Raw genomic sequence first — 22253 nt, forward strand, 5'->3', positions numbered from 1 at the left:
ATATATGACGCGCAACTCTTTACTTTTTAATATTATTGATTATTGATCCTACAAAAATATAATACGCTACATATTATATCACTTTTCTTTACACCCCACAAAACTGGTAATTGTCTTCTAAGAGTAAATGTTGTCAGTGAAATTAATAGCAGGTGTGTTTTTTTCTGCAGCCTTTAAATGCATCAAAGTTACAGGCTTCATGAAACACACATCTGGTTCAACAGGGGACAAGATGCACAGTGTTTGAAACCCAGTCTAAGTAGCTCTAAGCTGAAAGAGACCAGGACACACTTCACATTTGATAAAATTCTTATTGCCATCTTTTCTCTCGACAAACTGAAGTGATGGGCATATTTCCAGCCGCTGAATGTAATCGCACCCTGCTCCATCTTGCAAGCTAGCCAGGGTTGCCAGGCATTAAAAACAAACTTTTTTTTTTTTTTTCCTGAGTGGCTGGGATATTATTACTGGAATTTCAAGAGCAGTTTATTACACTAATTGTTACTTCTGGTGCATAGCAGTCACTGCAGTGGACAGCTACTAAAAAGCAATTTTCTCTTTAATGCATTGGTTTCTATGGTAGAACTGCATATCAACCTCTAGAGTACCCTCTGCTGCCATACTCCACTGAGGTCAATTCAGTGGTCAGTCAGTGTAACTGCAAGTAAACTTCCTCTGAATCCAAGATGGCCGACAAACAGCCACCCCTGGGCCTTTTTTCAAACCGCCCTCTACACACTCCCCCTCACACTCGCCGCTGAATGAAGTTCACTTCATCAGGGTGTAGGGTATAAATACAGCTTTGGGACAGAAACTTCACTCGATCTCAGGCTGAAACAGATAGACAAAGAAAAAAAAAAGAAAATATAACATAGAAAATACAAAAGAAACTTACTCCCACGCTTCTTTGGCTGCATTTATTTTTTTTATTGAAGAGTTTTCATGTTTCCCTCTCACTTGAATGAATTCTTTTGTTTTTGTGAAAGTCCCTGTAAATATTAGACACTCAGATACACACAAACTGTCTGAACAAATGCAAGGCAGGCCTAAATCAATGACATGTACATCTAAAGTTGTTAACATCTGCACTCATTAAATATTTCTGTTAGTTTTACAGTATTTGTGCAGGCACATGTGCGTGGAACTTACATTTGTATGTTGCTTCCTCCATGGCTGACACCGGACACAATTTAGCGCTGCACGTGTTCAGCAAGTTGGCAATCGGTGCAGACTCGCTCATGGAGGGTTTTATGGCCCACTACCCCTCCCCGCGGATCGGTTTGGGATGGCCCTTTATGTGGCGGACCCTTTGCAAGAACGCGCAAACGGAGGGGTAGTGGGTTGGGAGAGTGTGTAGGGGGCGGTTTGAAAAAGGCCCCTGCTGTCCACTGCTGGCATATCCTGTCAATCCTTCTATGCTGGAAGAGCCCCACTGATAAAATAAATAAATAAATAAATAAATAAAAAATATAATGATATATGGTAACATATAAGGAAAGATATTAGCTATTTGGAATATGATATTTTTTATGTCTGATATGTAGAAAATTACGATTAATCATGTGTCCAATGAAGTTGACATCCAAGACAATGTCCAAGACAATGACTTTGATGGAGACTTGCCACCTTTTCTAGGAGAGTGGAAATTGAATGTGGAAAGAGCAGATCCCATAAATTTCTTCAGATATCTGTTTCCAGCAGATCTCATTGATGATATAGTGCACAACACAAACTTGTATTCTCTTCAGAAAGGGAAAGAAAATCTGGCAGTGACAGGGGAAGAAATGCAGATTGTTTTAGGGATCATCCTGATCATTGGTTAAATTTGGTATCCTCGGGCACGAATGTACTGGTGTAGTGAGGACGGCCTTCACCTTGGAATCATTGCCATGCCTGTAAACAGATATGAGCAAATCCTGAGCGTTGAAATAATAAAAAAAAATGATTGAAATGTTTTTTTTTTTTTTTAAAGCATAAAAAGAAACCAGTCTTTGTACATTTACAATAGAACACAAGTTCATTCATTTTACAGTAAGTTCCCAATGTTTTTTGTTGAGTGCTCAGGTGCATGTAGTCCACTGGATTGGACATGTCTGTAACTTTATGAAAAAAATCATATTTTTGGAAAAAAAAGTTTAACATTTTTTTTCATGTCCTTTCATAATTCATGCATCAGAGCGTTAATGTATTGCGCAACTGCTCAACATTGCTTTTGACACAAGCCACTACAGCATGTTCATGCTTCCTGCTGCTGCCATGATGGACATAAAGACCAGTGTAGAAAAATTACTTTAAAGATTAATTTGTTATAGTTACTTGTTACTTTCCAAATAAAGAAAAATGAATTAGTAACTTAATTACTCCTTCATACATGCAATTAGTTACCAGGGAAAGTATTTTTTGCGTTGCTTTTTTGAAAGACCTGTAATCTTGCGAAAGAAGTTTTTGAGCAGGTTTTGCTCTGGGATATAATGTTCGAATGTCTGTTCTTACCTTTTACATCTGTGACATTGAAGTTGTGTGTTTTTACGTCCATCCTGAAAACGACATTAATGAAGTGCCTGTACGCCCATCCTGAAAACGCCAGTTTTAACCTAGCAGACCTGTCCTGTGTCTGGCTGAGTGAGTCAGGTCAGATAGACATGCCAACTCTCCTGATTTAGGAGGGATTCTCCTGCTTTTTAACCCTGTTTCTCGTGTCACTCCTGACTTGTAATTTCTCCAGATTGACCTCTTATTCTTAAATCAGGTCCTGTCATCTGTAATAATTTTCAAGTCAAAACAAGTCGGCAACTTCCATACATTCAAACCTCAAAAAGCACCCACCTCTCTCCCTGGAGTTGGTTTGATCCAAAGACGCTGCCGGCGATCCTCTCTGACAGCAGGTTACATAGACACACACAAGTAGCTGTGTGGTATTTGTTGATGAAAAGTTGACTTTAGCATCAGCTCTTTGTTAAAGATGTGTCAACATGATTGTTCTCATCATTAATTGTGTGTCTGCTGCTTTTCCCCACATTTTATTTACAGCTCCTCTCTTGTTCCTGGCTGAGCAGAAACATAGTAACGCGCCACATTTCACTGTTGCTTATAGTAACAGTGTTGTAGCGTTTGAAATGGTAATGAATTAGATTACCCGTTATTGGAAAAACCAACAGCGTTACTAACACCTTTAGTTTTAACGCCAATATTCTCAACACCTATAAAGAAACTGCTGTGCTTCTGAATTCAACTTTTCTTTTTTAAAAGCTTGTTAAGTTGACAAGTCAAACACAGTGTGTTGCTCCAGCTTGAGACACACCCTGCCAGTCAAACATAAAGCTTCAAACTAATTCAAGTCCAGACTATTATAATAACAGTAATGTCAGAGTGAACTGTTGTTTTCATCTGAAAAGTTTGAGACTCACATCTCTTACAAACACTGTGTAGTAGTTAGCTCCAGTTCTCATCAGACAGTAAATATTTCTCTCTTGACCCTTGTTTATTCTTCTGTACTGAGTCTACGCCTTAGTGATGTATCAGCTGACATGAAATCTCAGCAGCAATAATATTTATACAACATATTTCCTGTAAATACATTTTTGTTACAGCCTTAAAGGGGCATGTAGCTTCATGTGGGGTTCAGAATCCATCTCTCAAAACAGAGCGAGCTGTCTCTTTTTTAAGCCCCCTGCTGCTGGACTTGGGAGAAAGTCCAGGCCCTTCTTTCTTGAATCCCCCCAGTGTTGTTCCTCTTCTTCACCTACTTAAAAAACTCCTTCCTTTTCATCTCTAGATGAGACTTTCTGCACTTGCTGTAAATGAAGGTGGTTGGCATTACGCCACTTTTAAAATGTGTATCTGTGTGAAAAGTGCTCATAGATTTCTCAGAATGTTGAAAAAGAAATTGTGATTTTGAAGAAACAGTTTGAATCTTGTGATTTGAGTGTTTGATAACTGTACTTCCTCTAATACCATACATGTATACTTGAGGCATTTACCTCAGCGAACACTTCCCCTGGTGTGTAGGGGAGTGTGTGTGGAGACTGTGTTAGTGTGGGACCCAGCAGACAGGCTGGTGAAAGGGTGCAGCTCCTTGCTCTAAGTGGTCATTCATCATGTGGAGAGCTCCAGATAACTCCAGCCTTCACCTGCAGGTCAGCAGACGGCCATCGCCTGACCTGGCTGTCAAAACATTTAACCACCATCTCCCACAGCACTGGACCAGGCTGGGTGAAGATGGAGGGCCGCTGATCCCAGCTGAGGTATAACCCAAGCAAAGGTGACCTCTGACCCCTCTTTTATTCCCTGGAACCACACAGCCCCTCCTCTTTGCAGCCCCCTTCACCCTGCAGCTGTAACTGTAAGCCAAAGAGCCTTCCTCACTGCTTTCATTCACTCATCCTTGTGTGTAGCGTGGGAGCAGAGGCTCACATGAAGCTGTCATCACTCAGTAACCTCCACTATGTTACACATCCTGCATCTGCGTTCCTGGATTTACAGCTCTCACCTCCGCCACCATGGCCAAGCCATCTCAGAGAGATCTCTCAGATACAGAGATGCATTTTCACGTCCAACCTCAGCATGAAACCACCTACGAACTCCACTCCACCCCCTACCACCACCAGCCTCTCCACCCCTCAAGTCCCTTGTCTCAACCTGAGGAGGAGAAGGGTGCAGAGGAGAACAGAGGGAGGGGGATTGGTGAAGAACTCTTTTGATACACCGCTGCAGGCAAAGGAAGAAAAACTTGATTGAACCTTGATGAGAATTATATCAAGGAGCACGTTGATTTGCAGCTATGGACCTGCTGCATGCATTGGGGAGTGAAGAGTCCTGTACATATGTATGATCTGTGCTCGACTGTGATTCAGAGTCAAAGGGAAGCTCAGGGGAGCTGCAGGTTTTCATGATATTTTCTTTTAACCTTTGTATGACAAGCCCTCTGTTAATACCAATTTAGACCATGTATGTATGAATTAGTCATACGCACATACTTTAAACTTCCTCTACATGTGTATATATACATCTCCAAGCAAACACTGTTTGCTGTATTCATTTGAAGTTACACAACCATAGATCAAAATCCATCTACCTCAGGTTCACAAAACAGAGGACCGTCTCTTTTTTAAGTCCTCAGCTGCTGGACTTCTCTGATCCCTTCATTGTTGTTCCTCATCTTTACCTCCTTAGAAGTTTCTGCCCCTTCTTTTCCAGATTGTTCGTAATTTCTGCTCTTAGTGTGGAGGAAGGTGGTTGATATTTAGACACTTTCATATTATATGTCACTGTAAAGAAGAGACAATAAACAACAGCATACCATCATCCATACATGCACTGTATACCCATGCTTAGCTGGTAGGGACTAATCAGTCAGTCAGTTTTTATTTACATAGGCCTGAATCATAACAAACGTTATCTCAAGATTCTTTCCAAACCTAACGTCAATAAAACTTTATTTGATCAACAAAAACACAACAACAAGACAAGATAAGAAGTATTTTACTGTCTTAACCCACCATGAGCACAACACTTAGCAGACTGTGTTGAAGGGTGTTTTATACAGACCATGGCCCCTAAGTAACAGGTAAAAAGAGCAAGGATGCCTGGCAACGTGTGATTATAGCCTAAGAGTGAATGGTGCGACCCAAGTCGAGAGATGATCGTGTCACTGAAGTTGTACTCTAACCTGAGGTACTAAACACAGTCTGACCAATGATAGCCAAAAATCAGAGTGTTTGAAGCGCTCAATGTTGAGGTTTACAGGGGTCAGAGCATGTGAGCAGAGCAGGTAACTTTTGGAAAGACCACAGAGTGGAATTTTATGTTTTTTAAGGGTGGAAAGGCAGAGCGGGGTGCTGTCCCACTCTAGTTTTGCCCGGTTACTGCTCACATCATGAGTCTGAAGCAGGCCCAAACCTAGCTCAGAATCAGAAGATATTTTCTGGAGTGAGCGTGAAGGTGGAAGGAGCGTGGTGGGACTTTGAGCAGGGAGTGACAGAAGTAGACATCTTCTGGGAGTGAGAAGCAGAAATTTGCACCGCTCCACTCAGCTTTCATGCTCTGAAAGGATATCTAACTTTCTGCAATCTGAAGAGTTAACAGAGCAAAGGCTGGCACCTGTGTTTGACCATATGTTCAGGAGTTCAAGCAAGGAAGCCTAAATAAGTCTCATAAAGATGTTCACAGAAAACACAAACAGGAACTGTTCATCAAGAACCATCAGGGAAGGAGGAGGAGCTCAAGACATCCGTCCAAGATACTGTCAGAGAATCAATGTGATGTTATATGTAATGAAAACAAGTGTCCAGCAAACAGGTACACTACAGGATGTCTGCTGAGCTAGTGATTTGAATGGCAACCTAATTCCATCTGTAGAACCAAGTATGGATTCATGTAAAATCAAATGGTACCATGTATAGGTACCTGAACGCATCCTTGTGACTGTCATGAAGTAAAGGAGTAGGCTGGACATGAAAACACCATTGCACGTTATATATTAGAGAATAAATATGTAAAATTGAAAAAACTTTGGGGTTTTATTATGAAACAAATTAATATTTAATACTGCATTAACACACACAAAAGTACCAAAAATTGGTACTGTTTAGTACCCATACCGATTTCCAGGTGCCTGGCATTGGCACAGTATTGTTTCATATGTGAAGTGTATCCATCCCAGTGTGTCCATGATGAGAGAAAGAGCTAAGGTGATGACGTGTTTCCATACAGATGTTGGTGAACCCCAATGTTACATCTTGAACTTCTGTGAAAACATATTTTGACAATTCAATTGATGGACTTAATTGACTTTCCTTTTCACCCTCTTTTCCCAAACATGCATGATTCAGCTTGGAAAATGCAGATTTCTTTTTCTTCCTGTGGGAGCCAGGGCTTGAAGATAAACCTGTTAGAAATCTATCCTTTGATCAAAGATGCTGTGTGAGTTGAGTTAGATGTTTCTGGTTGCTTATCACCTGTTCCAGCAAACAAGTACAACTTCCTCTGAATGCAGCTGTGTGTGTGTGTGTGTGTGTGTGTGTGTGTGTGTGTGTGTGTGTGTGTGTGTGTGTGTGTGTGTGTGTGTGTGTGTGTGTGTGTGTGTGTGTGTGTGTGTTTATGTGTATGGAGGGAGGAGTGGAGGGACAGTTAGGAGCCGTTCACCAGAGGATGTTGTTTTCACTCGAGCACCTTCTGAATTACGGTTTGTTAATTTGTTTTGACAGAGCTGCACACTACACACCGCAGAGAATTAAGAGAGGGAGAAACCTCTAACTGAGGCTCCCACTTTATGGAAAGCTCTGCTTTTACCTTTACCTTTTTGTAGTTACTGTATGAAACAATAAGGAATCATCAGTCAATTCTGTCAGCACGCTTCACTATCACACAACAATCATGAGAGCTGAGCAAAATGAGTCTAACAGATTTAATCTGCCACTGCCGGCCACTGGTTAATTGTGTTAAATTATTTGCCACTTTCTCGATTTTGGAGACATGAGAGGGAGATGTGGGGATGGGCTAGAGGAACTCTGACAGTCCACAGAGAGACTCATGAGACAGGAGGTGCAACTGAAGTTGGGAAATGAAGGACTCCTTTCAGTAGGTGATTCAGTTCAGTTCATTCACCCAGGCGATAAGTTTGTTTTGAACAAGGGATGAGGAGGGATTAGTTAGCATATACATTCACAAAACCTGTGCAAGTGAGGCGAAAATACAACATCTGATTCACCTGTAAAGAGTAACATAAGGTACCTCTGACCTCTGACTCCAGGGAAATTTGACTCTTTATGCAAATGAGCTCCATTGTCAGAAAACATCCCAGCATTTTATTCTTACAGCTTTATTTATTACTTAGTGTTGAGGGGCAGTATGTTTGTGAATCGAGTTGAAGGACAGAGCAGAAAGCAAATGGACATGATGAGTGAACGAAACCCACTCTTAGTGAATCGCCCCTTTTTTGAAGAAGTACTCGGGCAAATCTTAGCTTCCTCTCGTGAAACAACACATCACTGTCCATTAAAACATCACTTTGACTCACTCTGCAGTAATAAGGCAACGCTTATGGCTGCTGATGCCACATCAGTTGTGGTTTTCATCTCGAGAGTGATGTTGTCACACAGTTTCAGTGTCTTCTGCAGTCTAATGAATATCTCCGAGCTTCTTCAGATTGATCTCAGCCGGTCCCAGGGGGGTCTCCATGGGGCAGGTTGGGGGAGAATAGACACTGTGTAGGAAAAAAAAAGAGATAATGACGAGATGAGAGGGAGAAAAGAAAAGGTTTGATTGACAACCGCAGACTGCAATTAGCATGTTCTCTCACAGCATCTGTGTATAAGAGGTGTGTGTGTGCTCCTCTTTGGTGATGTTTGGTGTGTGCAGTGATCTGGATCCATGATCTGGCGGTTCTGATCCGACACACAGGGATGAGTAGAGCTGGGTGTGAGGCACCACTGCCAGATGGCATCCTGCACACACACACACACACACACACACACACACACACACACACACACACACACACACACACACACATCTGACCGCACCAGCGGTCTGATGGAATGGTCTTGCTTCTGTCAACCTGCCAAACTTCACATCACACACATGCTGTGAAACCAGTGTAAAATTAATTACTCTTTGTTTGTTTGAGGGCTGTGAAATCACGGTGAATATAATGGATAGTCCTCCATCACGCTGACACGCTGTAGCCAATACATTTAAATGTAATTAAGGATGAAATATTACACTGATACGCACCACAAAGAGTGTTGTTGTCATGTTTCTCTGGATAGGTGCACTAAGTACACCCTTAAAAATAGGTCCTCTGTTTGACTTCACCGTTCAATTACTTGACGTAAACCTCAACCCATGCTATGTCCCTGCAAAGCCAAATAAAAACATTCTTAACTTTTTTTTTCATGCAACACATAAAATTCATACTCTGAACATCAGAAGCTGATCAAACAGCCTACTTGTTTCTGTTTCATATATATATATATATATATATATATATATATATATATATATATATATATATATCCTGTGGTTGACAAAGTAAAGACGGTGATGGGGAAATATTACATTAGTAAAAATCAAAGTTACTTTGTGAAATTATCACTGGAATTAGAGTTCTGTAAACTCTACACTTATCCTGTTCAGGGTTGTTGTTGGCTGGATCCTATCCCAGCTGTTTTTAAGTGAGACCTGGGTTACACCCATCGACTGGTCTCCATTCAATCACAGGGCTGACACACAGAGACAAATTACCTTCCATGTGCCCACTCACACCACTAGGAAATCTGTACTCTTCAATTATAAGAGTCTGTAGGATTTTCTTAAAAAATAAAAAGTCAACTTTTACAGGAAAAATCCTGTTCAATTGTCTCTTCTGGGCCTCTATACCTGTCTCAGTGTCTGTGTCTGCCTCAACCCCCTCCTCTGCCTCTATGTTGATATTTGGTTGTGTTTGGATGTTTCTGGGCAGAGAGTAAACATGGTTACATCAGTATATCGCAGCTTGTTGATTAGCGAGTGAAAGAAGTCACTCTGAGCACCATAATAGTGGACGTAGCATAAAAGAAAAACCACACAACCAAAGTGAAACAAAACTACAAACAGATAAAACTTTTTTTCCTAAACAAGGGTTAAGCTTGGCTTGACTTTTACTCACTTTCAGGGACTTCGAAAACAGCATGGGTTGACGTTGTGAGTTAGCTTTCTGCTAACCAGGTATGAGTCAAATACTTGTGATTAGCTTGTGCTAACATGCTAAGTCAGGTGCACAGCTCTTTAGTGTAGAAACTTGATGCTTTGGGAGGTTGCTGGGCTAGTAAGTGTGTTCATGTAGTCAGACTACGTGGCTTTGGATGTGAGCTGCTGCTGGCACTGATCCAAGGAGGAGGAGCCCAGTTTGAATGTTGTGTTTACTAACAAGTAATGAAAAATTTCTGCAGACCCTACCTTTAACCTGATGACCATATTTTTGAACTGTAAGAGGAAGCCTGAGAACCCACAGAGAACTCACACATGCATTGGAAGAACATGAAAACTCCACACAGGAAGGCCCCCATTGCCTGAACTGGGATTCAAACTGGTGACCTTCTTGGTGTGAGGCAGCAGTGCTAACCTTCCCCTGCCCATGTCCTGTCAATACAGTTAGTCATTTGAAATGTTCAGCTACTTTCAACACATCTTCATTACAGGGCTTAAGGATACCATACTTTAATGATTCAATATAATACTGATTACTCTTTTTGGCTTAATTATTTGATACCAATACTTTCAGGGACTTGTTTTTTTTAACACTTTTAAGACAACTCACATGACAAATACTGTTCACTTGGCAGCTCAAATGTACATAACGTTTGGTGGCCTTAAAATCAATAGATACATAAAAAATGAAAAAATAATAATGATAGTAAAATCTAAAATAAATAAATAGATAATGAAAAAATGATAGCAACAACAATGAAATTAATTTTGAAAAAATAAAACACAAATATCACTTGAGATCTAAAACTAAAAGAAGCGATTACAAATATGAATATTCATCAAACAAAAATAGCACAATAAAACACAATAGATACTAATACATTTTATGTTTTTTCTTTTAAAACATATATTGAATAAAAATGTAGATGCAAAACAGGTGTGTGATCCCAGGTTAACCAGACCTTCTCATTAAGAGCTGTACAAGCTTTTAATTCTCCAGGATCTGCAGGTAAGGTTAACAGCTCTTCATCTGGCTTTTAAGTCACTCTTCAGCAGTCATGTTATATAGTTTATCCAGTTTAAAACATGATTAAAGTTACTTTCATTTATTACCAACAGATTCAAATGTTCATATGCAATAGGTAGCAGAATCCTCAAGCAGCAACTCCGGTCTAAAACTATGATTCCTACCCGGAAAGCTGGAGTTCCTCAAGAGTCCACTTGAGGCTGACTGCAGAAATACCAGAAACCACATACACACCCATTCACATAAACTGATCTTTGCAGCAAAATTAAACATGTTTACAGGCTGGTTCACAGCATGATTTTACTCTGACTACATCACTCCTCTATCAGGATACAGTGTGTAGGGGTAGTTTTTTTCTAACTCGGTGGATTAGAAGACAATGAAGTCACAAGTTTACCGAATCAGAAGGAGGAAACATGATTGTATTTCTAAAAGTGTTAGCTGTAATAACACATCCTCAGGCGGCGAGTTACCTAAAAAAGACATCTCAGTTAGTCTGTATCAAAGGAATGTCATGAAGCGGTAAAAACAGTTACTTTGAAAATCAATAAATGGAATTACGAAGTGCAGAAAGTTTATCAGTGATAAGCTAAAGCCAAACAGTGACCACTGCTCTTGATGGCTCGCCTCTTTTTTAGGTAGAACAACAGAGATTTAACCATATAGTTTCCCCTTTGTTTGCTGATGTACTTCCTACTGTGCTTGTCCAAACATGTGACCACAGAAGTCACAAAAAAAGCTCCTCGAGGATTCCTCACAACTGCATAAGAAAATCATCTGATACTGTCATCTGACAGGAATACTTACCTTAAGTATTGACAGAGGAGCTTCTGCACAGCCATCTGCTGCTGGAGGCTCTCCCTCTAATGCTCTGTAAACATTACACACATCAAGACTTCGAGAAATTACAGTGGAGCACGGTAGCAGTGGTGGGATGCAGAATCAATTTGGGCCCCTTCAAAAGACCCACTTGAAGCTGGTAGCGGCGAGTTGGAGCGGAGATGCTAATCGGCAAAAGGTCCGGGTGTAATGCCTTCCCTCCCATTCAGTGCACCTGCCTCTGAAGCCGCAGTCTTAATTATCACCATAGGACATACATTACCAGACCAAACGCAAATGTCATCCAAACGACAATGGGCTTGCAGTCGCCGTTATCAGGGGGCGTTAATTGATCTTATCGTAATCACATTATCTAGTTCAAATAAGGTGCTTTTAATAAGCAGCCCGGCCATTTAGAGCCTCATAAATATCCACTGAGGAGTGGAGATTCATCACTTTTTAAACGAGGATATTTGTGCTGATGGTTTGCTGCTGCTTAGAATGCATGGAGGGAAACGAGTGAAGGATTTCAGATGGAGAAGAAGATCCAAAAGAAAGGGATTTTTTTTTTCTTTTCTACACCGTTCATCTTTCTGATTTTCATTGTATTAATGTTTGAAGTCAGGGTAAGAGGCACAATGGGGAAACACTGTTTGATGTATGTCTTCCCTCAAGATTTGTCCATGTTTTGTTCCTTTAATGGAGTAAAAACAAACATAGAGCTGATTTTAAGAGACATTCAAGAATAAAATGTGTGGGAAAGGATTATCAAAACACAGGTTTAACTTTTTCAAGTCTTAAGACAGATATCTGTCTTTAATCTTTGTATTTAGACTCAATTATCAGAATTCAGAGCTTTCAAATTGTGTTTCACTCCCACATATTTCTTAATTAATATCTTGAAATAAGACTTTTCTTCTGGACTTTTTTGGCCCAACTCATATTGATTATAAAAAGACGTTTTCTACAAAACAAACAAACAAACATAAAAATCAAACAAACAAAAAAAAACCATTAGAACTAGCATAATATTTGGCAAACTGAATGCCCACATAACACAAAAGTTGCTGTCACAGATACATTTTACAGTGTTCATGTTTAAGTTGGTAAAATAAATAAAGAAATAAAGAAAGAAAGAAAGAAAGAAAGAAAGAAAGAAAGAAAGAAAGAAAGAAAGAAAGAAAAAACAAAACAACCAATTAAAGTGTAATGAAATACAAGAACAGTGAGTGCAGATATGGAACGTGGGAATAATTTCAGTCTGCAGCCCTGTGTTGCATGCCACCCCCCTCAAACTATTCATTGCCCTGTCCTCTTAATCCAGGCATGAAAAGCCCAACTTGGCAAACTGAGACATATAAATGAATTGGATGTATGGGGCCTTAATCATTGTCCATAGTAACACACAGGTGATTAAACAATCTGTACGTCTAATTCTGTCATAAAACTGTGTTTCACATTGAGTCTCTTTACAGCTCAAGTTTTGCGTGCAGAAATGGAGCTGTGGTATGTTGTCTTACATTCAGCTAGCGAGCACTTGCAGGTGGACGGTGCATCTCACATGTTGAGCACAGCACTGGTACAGGCCAGTGGATACAAAGAAAGAGCAGTGGATGACTGGTAGTCTTTCAGCTTAATTCTCAGGAGCTAAAATATAAGACTGATCATAAAATACTTCTGAACTTGTGAAAAAAAGTTTCCCAGAAATGAATGAATGAATGCATGGATGGATGAATGGATGAATGGTTGCATCAACTTCTCTCTGACAGGACTTGTTTAACTGCATTTCACATTAAAGCTGCAGTGTTTGGGGAAACTCAAGACACTGGGGCTGATTGGTCAGCTCCACATGCTGTCATGTTCTGCTCCTCTGAGTTGTCATGTGACCAGAAGTCACCATGGATTTTTGGCCCCGTGAACAACATCACTTTGGGTTCCACCACTTTATTGTCACAAATGTTCAGTTTCCCCTTTCAAGGCTCGTAGAATCACATCTCCACTTTTATATTTTTGAATCCTGGGGAACAAAACACGTGATGTTTACGGAGAAAAAGACACTGAACCTGCAGTCTGTTTCTCTGTCTCAGGCATACCTTTCAAGTTTTGGATTTTAAAAATAAGGGAAATGTTCTGGTAGTTTCCACATAACGGGAAACTTGACAAGTGTGGTTTGTTTCTGCTGTTGGCACAAACCGCACTACTGCAGGTGGCAGTTCTCACAAGGCCAGTGACAGAGTTCAGTTTAGAGAGGCAGAGAAATGTGTATTATTATTATTATTATTATTATTATTATTATTATTATTATTATTATTAAACTATTTTGGAAAGATGTCAGGAAAGAGGTGTAAAATAGGTTAGTTTCCCAATCTTAATAGTTGTAGTGTTCTTTTTAAAGACAAAAAGGTATTTTTTACCTTTGTCTTTAAAAAGAACATGACAACTATTAAGATTTCTAAGAAGACAAGATGAACCTAATCAGTAAGGTTAGTTTCCCGTCTAAAGCGGGCTTGAACATAGACTTGACGGCTATGGTCTCAGGGTGATTTAACTAAAGCTGTATTTTCTTAAAGAGCACACAGCAAAAACTCTAATCTGTGTTAGTGTCTTATTTTTGAAAAGATCTGTCTTATTTAACCTAAATAGAGCCATGTTGAACCAGCAATGCCTGATTTAAAAATATCAAAAGACAAAAATAACATGAACTCCTTATAAAGAGAAAAAGAAATCTACCAATGGGGTTTAAATAATAAATAAAAATAATTAAAAAAATAAATAATTAATTAAATACATACATACATACATACATAAATAAATAAATAAATGTACTTGTGATGTTTCTTGAAACAGAAATGTGTTAAAACAAATTAATAAACAGCTTTTTTCACCTCTTTTCATGACTTGTGAAGTGAATGATGCTCATATCAATTGTAATAAGACAATTTTTACACAAAGTAAGTCTTAGATTTTAGTTTTGCCCGTGTACCAAGGGTTTCATGTTATTTTCCTTCTGCCAAGCTTCACGTTCAGCTTCTTGTGAGGAAGTTGTGTCAGTAATACTTTTTTTTTTAATAGCAAAGAAAAGAGCTGTTGCTGCTACTTTCACGCCTCTGACTGATTGTGGTGATGTCTGGTATCTGCATGCATCATTCTCTGGATACTGTTTACCAAGGAGCTTTGAATATCTGGAGTCTCTAACTCATCACTGCTCTCTGTTTGCTCACGTTAGCTCGTCTGCAGTGTCTACCTGTGGACTCTCACTGCATGGTCTTTATTTATACAGTGATTCTAAATGTCATTTCCTTTTATTTTTGTGTGATTTAATCATTTTTGAAAAATTCTGGAAGCTTCAGTTTGTAATCATTTCTGCTCTCTGTCCTCAGAGAGCGTATTGAGTTTAGGTCTTAGTTTTGTGATCCGGACTCTGCTGCAGGAGGATCTGGGCCTCAGTGAGCAGACTGAAGGAGCTGGAGGAAGTTGCAACAGGCTGTAGATGCTACGACGGATGACTTCCTGTGATGTGATTCAGGATATGTTGACGTTTTTAAATGATGTGTTCTTTGACTGTAACTTGCTGCTTCAGGACACTCTTGTTAAAAAGATTTTCAGTCTTCCTGAGGTTTTTCTGGTTAAATTACCTTAAAGAAAAAAAAAATACATATTTAAACATCAATAAGAAATGCTAAAATTCCATTATTGCCACATCCAAAGTGTGTGTGTGTGTGTGTGTGTGTGTGTGTGTGTGTGTGTGTGTGTGTGTGTGTGTGTGTGTGTGTGTGTGTTATAATGTGAAACAGAAGGATGCTAAACACTCTGCTGTCTTTATCTGATTTCAGCCCACCTCTTCTGACTAAACACGGTTATGCAGATTTGTTTACCATAAATGAATGTGTTCTTTAAAATCAGCAGGTTAAAGTTTGGTGTCACAGCCTGGAGCATCACGCCTCTGAGTGTGTGTGTGATGTGAAAACACACACACACTCACTCACACACACACACAAACACGCTCCTGGAAATGATTATGATATGAGTTTGTTCTCAGCGCTCAGTATCACAGGATTTCCAATGAATTCTTCAGAGACGGTATTAAGAACACAGACTGAAGTTAATAAAAGTCTAATCAAAATAACTTCCAAAGCTTTGGCTTCTTTCACTTTCTAAATGAGATCAAAGCCAGAGTCGAAAGCGTTTAAGAATTACCGAGATGTGGAAGACACACAAACAACAACAACAACAATAGAGGGAGAGAGAACGTAATGAATGGCCAGGCAACAAACAAATAAATAATAAGAGAAGAAGAAATACAGCGAAGAGGAGGGAAAGAACAATCCACCAGGGACACTTTTCCTTTATTGTCTCTCTTCTTCTTTCATCTTGTGTATTTTTGTTTGTTTTGTTTATTTCTCCGTTTGAGAGATTTGGTTTCTCATGTGCTGTACAAAGGGGCGGGATGGGGGGCAGCCTTCCAGGGGGTCGACTTATTACTGTGTGTGTGTGTGTGTGTGTGTGTGTGTGTGTGTGTGTGTGTGTGTGTGTGTGTGTGTGTCCTTGTTTGTGTAATAATATTCCCAAATCTCAATAGAGGAAATAGGCTGAGCTATAATTGGCTTGACAATGTGAGTAATGCTTGATTATTCCTTCTTATTATTCTTATTTTGTCTGAATCTACACAGGTCTGCTCGTGTTCAGACGTTTGCTCCTACAGCACACGCATGAATAGATTTTTTTTTCCAGTCCTGCAGTGTTATTGACTGTATGGCAGGACTCTAACTGGTATGTACTTGCTCTTTCTGAAAGGTTCCTTCCAGCCGACAAATCCGTTTTTTTTTTTTTTTTTTTTTTTTCTTTTGGCACTCAAGTCTTTGCTTGTACTTTTGAACCTTCACTATTATGGCTTCTAGTTGCAGATCAAAGGTAGCATTACATCTCTTTTCATATGTAGGAGCTGTTATTCAGTAACTGCCTCAGCACCTTTCCTCGCCGCAGCGAGGCGTCCACCGCGCTGAAGCCTTTTCAGAAAGGTTGGCCGTACCAGAGAGTGAGAGAAAGAGAGACAGAGAGAGAGGCAGGGTTGACGCATGAGGACAGAAATAGAGGAAGAGGGAGAGAAAAGTCGACGAAGAAATCAATGTCAAGCTCAGTCTTCCTTTTCACCTTGCACTTGGAGAAGGAGGGGAGGGGGTAGGCGGTTGATAGGAGGGGAGGGTGAGGATCGGTGGCACTGGAGGACTTCTTAGGTCAATAAAGAATCAATAGGAGTGGGTGAAACTACACGCTGAGGATAAAAGACTGTGGAGTAGGCCTTGGCTGCGGCGTATTGTAGAGGAGGCTCTGGCGCTGGCAGAAAAGGAAACATGTCCACGGGTTACTCTGCAACACTTCTCGGCCAAAGCTTGCAGTGCTTAATTGCACTAAGCTGCTTTCTAACCCGGCAACAGAGAGATGCGAGGCGCCGTGTTGTTTGTCCACCTATTAATCAAAAATGCTAATTACACATCCTGCTAAATGCGAAGGCACGCTCACACCAGTTTGGATTCACTCAAGGCTGTGACCTCTGAGTAAACTGTACTCCTCTCCTCATCCACGCCTGCCCACCCGCCTGCCGCCCAAACGCATTTTTAAAGCGTTAAAAACCTCATCATGCTAATTCTTTGCCATGCTCGAATAAAATAATTCAGTCATGGAGCTAACGAATCTTAGCTCCCTTTCTTTTTGACTGAAAGGGAAAAAAGAAAACACGAGGCGAGCGCATCAGTCATTCTTCATTAAAAACTGCATCCGATGTGTTGTGACATCCTTGACATGTGGAAAATAACGAGGTGATGAAAGAATGGTAGAAAAGAGCCTTTGAAGTGTGACGTTCCTGCACAAAAAGCTTCTCTTTTCCCAGCGAGGAATAAAGCTGCCAATTAAGCAAATACAGATATCAATTAAGTGGCATAATTGAGATTGTGTAGATATATGAAAATGAATTTCCCAAAGGTGTCGTGGGTAATGAGTTCCACAGAGGTATTAAAGGTAGGCTGGTGTCATAGCCCCCTATCATAAAGCTACTATAACACACACATACACACACGCACAAGGTTATATTCTTCATCCTTCCCCCTGCTTGTTTATTCTGCAGCTGTCTGTCATTTTCCATCTTTAATATGTGCCAGTATGCAAAGAGCACATTTGATCATAAGTTGAACAAAGAAACTTCTGAGCTGCACGCGAGGAAACAATAATAACAATAATGATGTGTTAGAGGTTCTCTATAAATATTCAGGCAGCAGAGAGTCAGAGAGTTAACATTCAGAGGTTGAAGCACGTGGCTCGTAATTAGCGGAATCGGTAATACGGTTAAAACCAGACAAGCGACGGGAGGAAACAACATGTCCGCTCTGCCCGAGCTACCACGCACAACGTGGAGCTTCAATCCCCGCAGCACACCTGTGCTTGTGACTCTCGGCCTCTCAGGGGGTCAGAGGTCACCACAGCTGGAGTGGGCGTCAGAGCAAAGCAGGGGTATCTTTGTACAGGAGCGCCTCCAGCAATATGGCCGGCAGAGCCTGCGAGGGCACAGTTACATATCAATTATAAATATAAGCCTGGTCTTTGTTAATGATGCCCTCACATAGATTTCTCTTCAGAGCAATTAACGCTGCTTTTTGTGCTGGGGGATGCCCCCCATATGTACAATGTCAGAGCCCCCACTCCCACACATGTATGCAGAGAGTCTATACACACACATGTAACATACAAACACAGCTTTGTTTGTTAGCATGATTATGTGTCTTTGAGCAAGCTTTCTCTTCAGCTATACCATGGGTCGGGACCTGAGATGGCTAAGGAGCCTGTTCTGAGTCCCAGCGTGCCAGGAATACTAGTTTGTACAGTAAGTACACGCAGTCATTAGACCAGGTCTGGATTTTCTAAATTTGGTTCCTGGGCTGAAGGAGTTTAACAACCCCTGCACCATTATGCTGGAGGAGAATGGATAATGAGGACAAGGTTGAGAGATGGAGCGCAGGAAAAGAAGAAAAAAAAATACACAAAAGACAGGGCTATGTAAGCTTGGAAATCTGGTGAATTGCATCCACACCCCCCACCCACCCAACACAACAAGCACAAAAGATGCACAGCTCTCCATCTCTCTGAGGACAGACTCAATGTTCTGCATATTGAATGAAACAAGACCAGTTGGAGATCTATTTTCAGTGCAAAACACACGTTTTTCTTGCTTTTTTTCCGTGGACACAGCCTCGCTGAGTGGCTGGCAGTGCTGTAGCTGTAGCCTGTACCACAAGGTCAAGGTAGGAGTGGATGAGAGTGAGCAGGATGGAAAAGTAGAGCTTGAACAACTCTATGTTGTTGATGCACAGTATCCAAAGTCCACGGGTTGTCTTACAATAAGGGACGAGGTCTATGGGAGTCACTTCAGATGTTAGTTATAGCTTTTCTTACTCACAGTGGAACAAACTTTAGGGGCTAAAGGCTGAGTGCTAATACCTACAATGAGAAAAATACAGATTCTTTCTTTTTCAAAGAAAGTATGTGAGGTTGTATTGTGACTAAAATGTACTGACACAAGATGAGGTAGAATCATAGCACAGGTTGAGACCTAACAATGATCTTTTGTCCTGGTAGAGGACATCACTCTTAAAGCTTTATTTAAAAAACAAAACAGTCTGACAAGGATAAATCTGGTTGTGCTCCTCAGAGGACATCATTCCAGGGATATCAGATTTGATATAAAAATTGAAATAAAATACAACAAACAAACAAACAAAAAAGTACAATGGCCACCCAACCAACCACTGTGTTTTATGAGAGTAGGAAAAGAAAGTTATCAGGTGAAAGCAAATTCTGTGCTTTTAAAGTTGAACATTGGGTTTTTATTGAAACACAAGTGTTTAAGCTGTTTATTGAGAAGTTTTGATGTCATCCTTTTTTTTTTTTGTTTGTTTTACTTACTTAAAACAACATTTACTTCTCTCAGTGTCCTCCACGGTGGTCATGGGGACTTGATAGATCTACTTTTTCATGTGAAATGCTGAGTACTCCAGGTGACAGAGGATTGACATACTGACAAATTCACCTACAAAAAACCTATCAATACACACATGCATTAACACACACAAACACACACATACACACACAAATACACTTACAAATACAGATACATACATACATAGAAACACACATAGCTCAATCAAAGTCGTTTTAAGGTTTCATTGTTTTTTTGTTTATTATATATATATATATATATATATATATATATATATATATATATATATATATATATATATATATATATATATATATATATATATATATATATATATATATACAAGGGAGAGCAAACTAGGTACAACTGCTACAAGCTAACTTTTAGATAGTAATTTTTTTCTTTATTTTATTTTATTTTTCTTCTAGGCCTCAGGAGGTTAAGGCCACTTTTTTTTTTCATTAGTAATAGTAGACAGGCATTTTCAGAGGTAGATATTTATTCTATCAACTAGTCTGAGGTGTTTCACACAGGTTAGAGCCGCTGGACTACATTGAAAAAAAACAAAAAAAAACAAAAGAAGGAATTAAATCACTGGTATCAACTTTGCAGAAAAAAAGAAAGAAAGAAAAAAAAACACTTCATTTTAGATAGTACATGACAAAATATGCCTGAATTGCTCAACAAGAGTTAAACAAAAAAAAAAAAATGTTGCACTGGGGTAAGAAAAATCCACTTGTTTATTCAAATTTACTGTCAGAGTCATGACATGCACACCGGTCAGTTTTCTTCTCACCACCACACGCAGTGTTTCCAACTTCATAACTTTGTAACTACATTAAGTGACTTTTCAGACTCCTCTAGAGACTTTTTCTAAAAAAAAAAAATAAATAAATAAAAAAAAATGACAAACTAGCCACTGTTTTGCAGTTTGAAGACTAATGTGAAAAAAAATGAACTAATCTCCAGCAAACATGAGCATGAGTTGAGTCAGCAGGTGCTGCCCCTGGCCTCTCTTCATTCATGTTGAGCTGTAAAACCTCACACCTGTTGACTCCTGGTCTGGCTTTGCTCATTATGTCATTTGCCGTCATAGCTGAGCTAAATATTAACTGATTTTGACACAGATTGTTTTATTTTTAAGTCATTGGATGTTTTCAGGCAGTTGACTTCCTGTCCTGCTCGATCTTCCCTACACTGAGTTTATGTGTCACAGCTCCGCATCTGCCCAAAATAGGATGGCTGCATATTACCTTTGACATGACATGAGCAGTCATGCAGACGGATATTGTGGTGATGGACTTCAGATACATCTGGTGTATTTCAGCCTTGAGTGTCCTTTGTTTGGAGCACTGAGGAGTTACAAATGAAGCATTTTATATCAACATTTCAAGTGCTTCGTTTACCCTAACCCCTAACCTTAACCCTGCTGCAGTGCCTCCACAGAGCTGTGTGAGTTTCTTTGTACAAACATGAAACGAGGTTAAAGGAGTTAAACTCTCAGGACTAGTGGTTAACAGTAAATAAGTCCAAACAAAACATGTCATTCAGGATGTTTTGTTGTTGGACAAACTTTGGTCAGAATTTTCGATCCACTTTGTTTGGATGATGACACATCAGTGTTAAGATCTAATGCAAAGGGCTCTGTACATTTTTTATCCTGCATAGGAGTGAGGAAGGGAGTTCTGAGGGAACCCTGAGGAACCCTTTCAGCAACAGTTTCACAGAAGTAAGAATTAAGTCAGAATTCATTCAGAGCCGCTCAATTTATTCGTAGAATAAAAAAGAGGGTCCTCTATCAGCAGTTTATGAGCAGCCTTGGACCTCGGTGGAGCCATCCCAAGCCCAGAGGAGACACCTACAGCGGTCGTGGGCAGCTCCATCAGCTGACTCTTCTTTTTAAAAGTCTGTCTTCAGCCAACTGCATCTGTGACATCCAAGCACTCCATTCTCTGTAGAAGAAACCCTCTGATGTGGATTTCAGTGGTGTGGGAGTGAGAGATGGACAAGCCGCCCCCCTAAAAATCATGAAAAGATCAATTTGATCATATTACCCTCCGTGGTGTCTGTTCCCAGTAAGTGTGAACGATTGGCCGTGAAGGGTCCTCTGGTTCTGAAGTGGTCTCTGGGCAGCTCAGGCTTTGGCAGAGAGGCCCGGCAGCACACAGCTCAGCACAGCTTGCCATAGTTGACCGGCAGCCCAGGCAGATGGCCAGCAACCAAACAGGCCTATTAGCATTTGGTCTGGATTAAATCGAATGCCCGGTGGAGAGCTATCTGTGGAATAGCCCTGGAATGGGTGATGGTGGGGGGGGGGGGGGGGGGGGGGGGGGGGGTGGATGGACCTGGAACACTGAGTAGTTAATGTTGGTTTGGAACAGCCTTCCTGATTTTAAGTGAAATAATCAGGGCTACTCTCAGGAATGAAAAAAGAATAGATTTTAATTTTATTACATGGGAACGTTTTAGCTGATGCCCACTCTTTAAATTCACTTTGAAATAAATGAGTTAGATCAGAGAATCAGGACTTAAAGATGACCTTCAACCTTCATCAGGTCACTTCATTTTATCTGGATCTCTAAAGGTTTAAAACAGAAAACTACAGCAGACTCTGTATTTCACAAGGCCTGAGCATTATTCATTTGGAAAACAAGTTTAGAAAGAGTGATGATGATGATGATGATGATGATGATGATGATGATGATGATGATGATGAATATGAACGTATGATCA

Source organism: Halichoeres trimaculatus, unplaced genomic scaffold, assembly GCF_033239565.1.
Source record: "Halichoeres trimaculatus isolate MK-OKI-2021-1 unplaced genomic scaffold, fHalTri1.1 fHalTri1_scaffold_8, whole genome shotgun sequence".
Classification (NCBI taxonomy): Eukaryota; Metazoa; Chordata; class Actinopteri; order Labriformes; family Labridae; genus Halichoeres; species Halichoeres trimaculatus.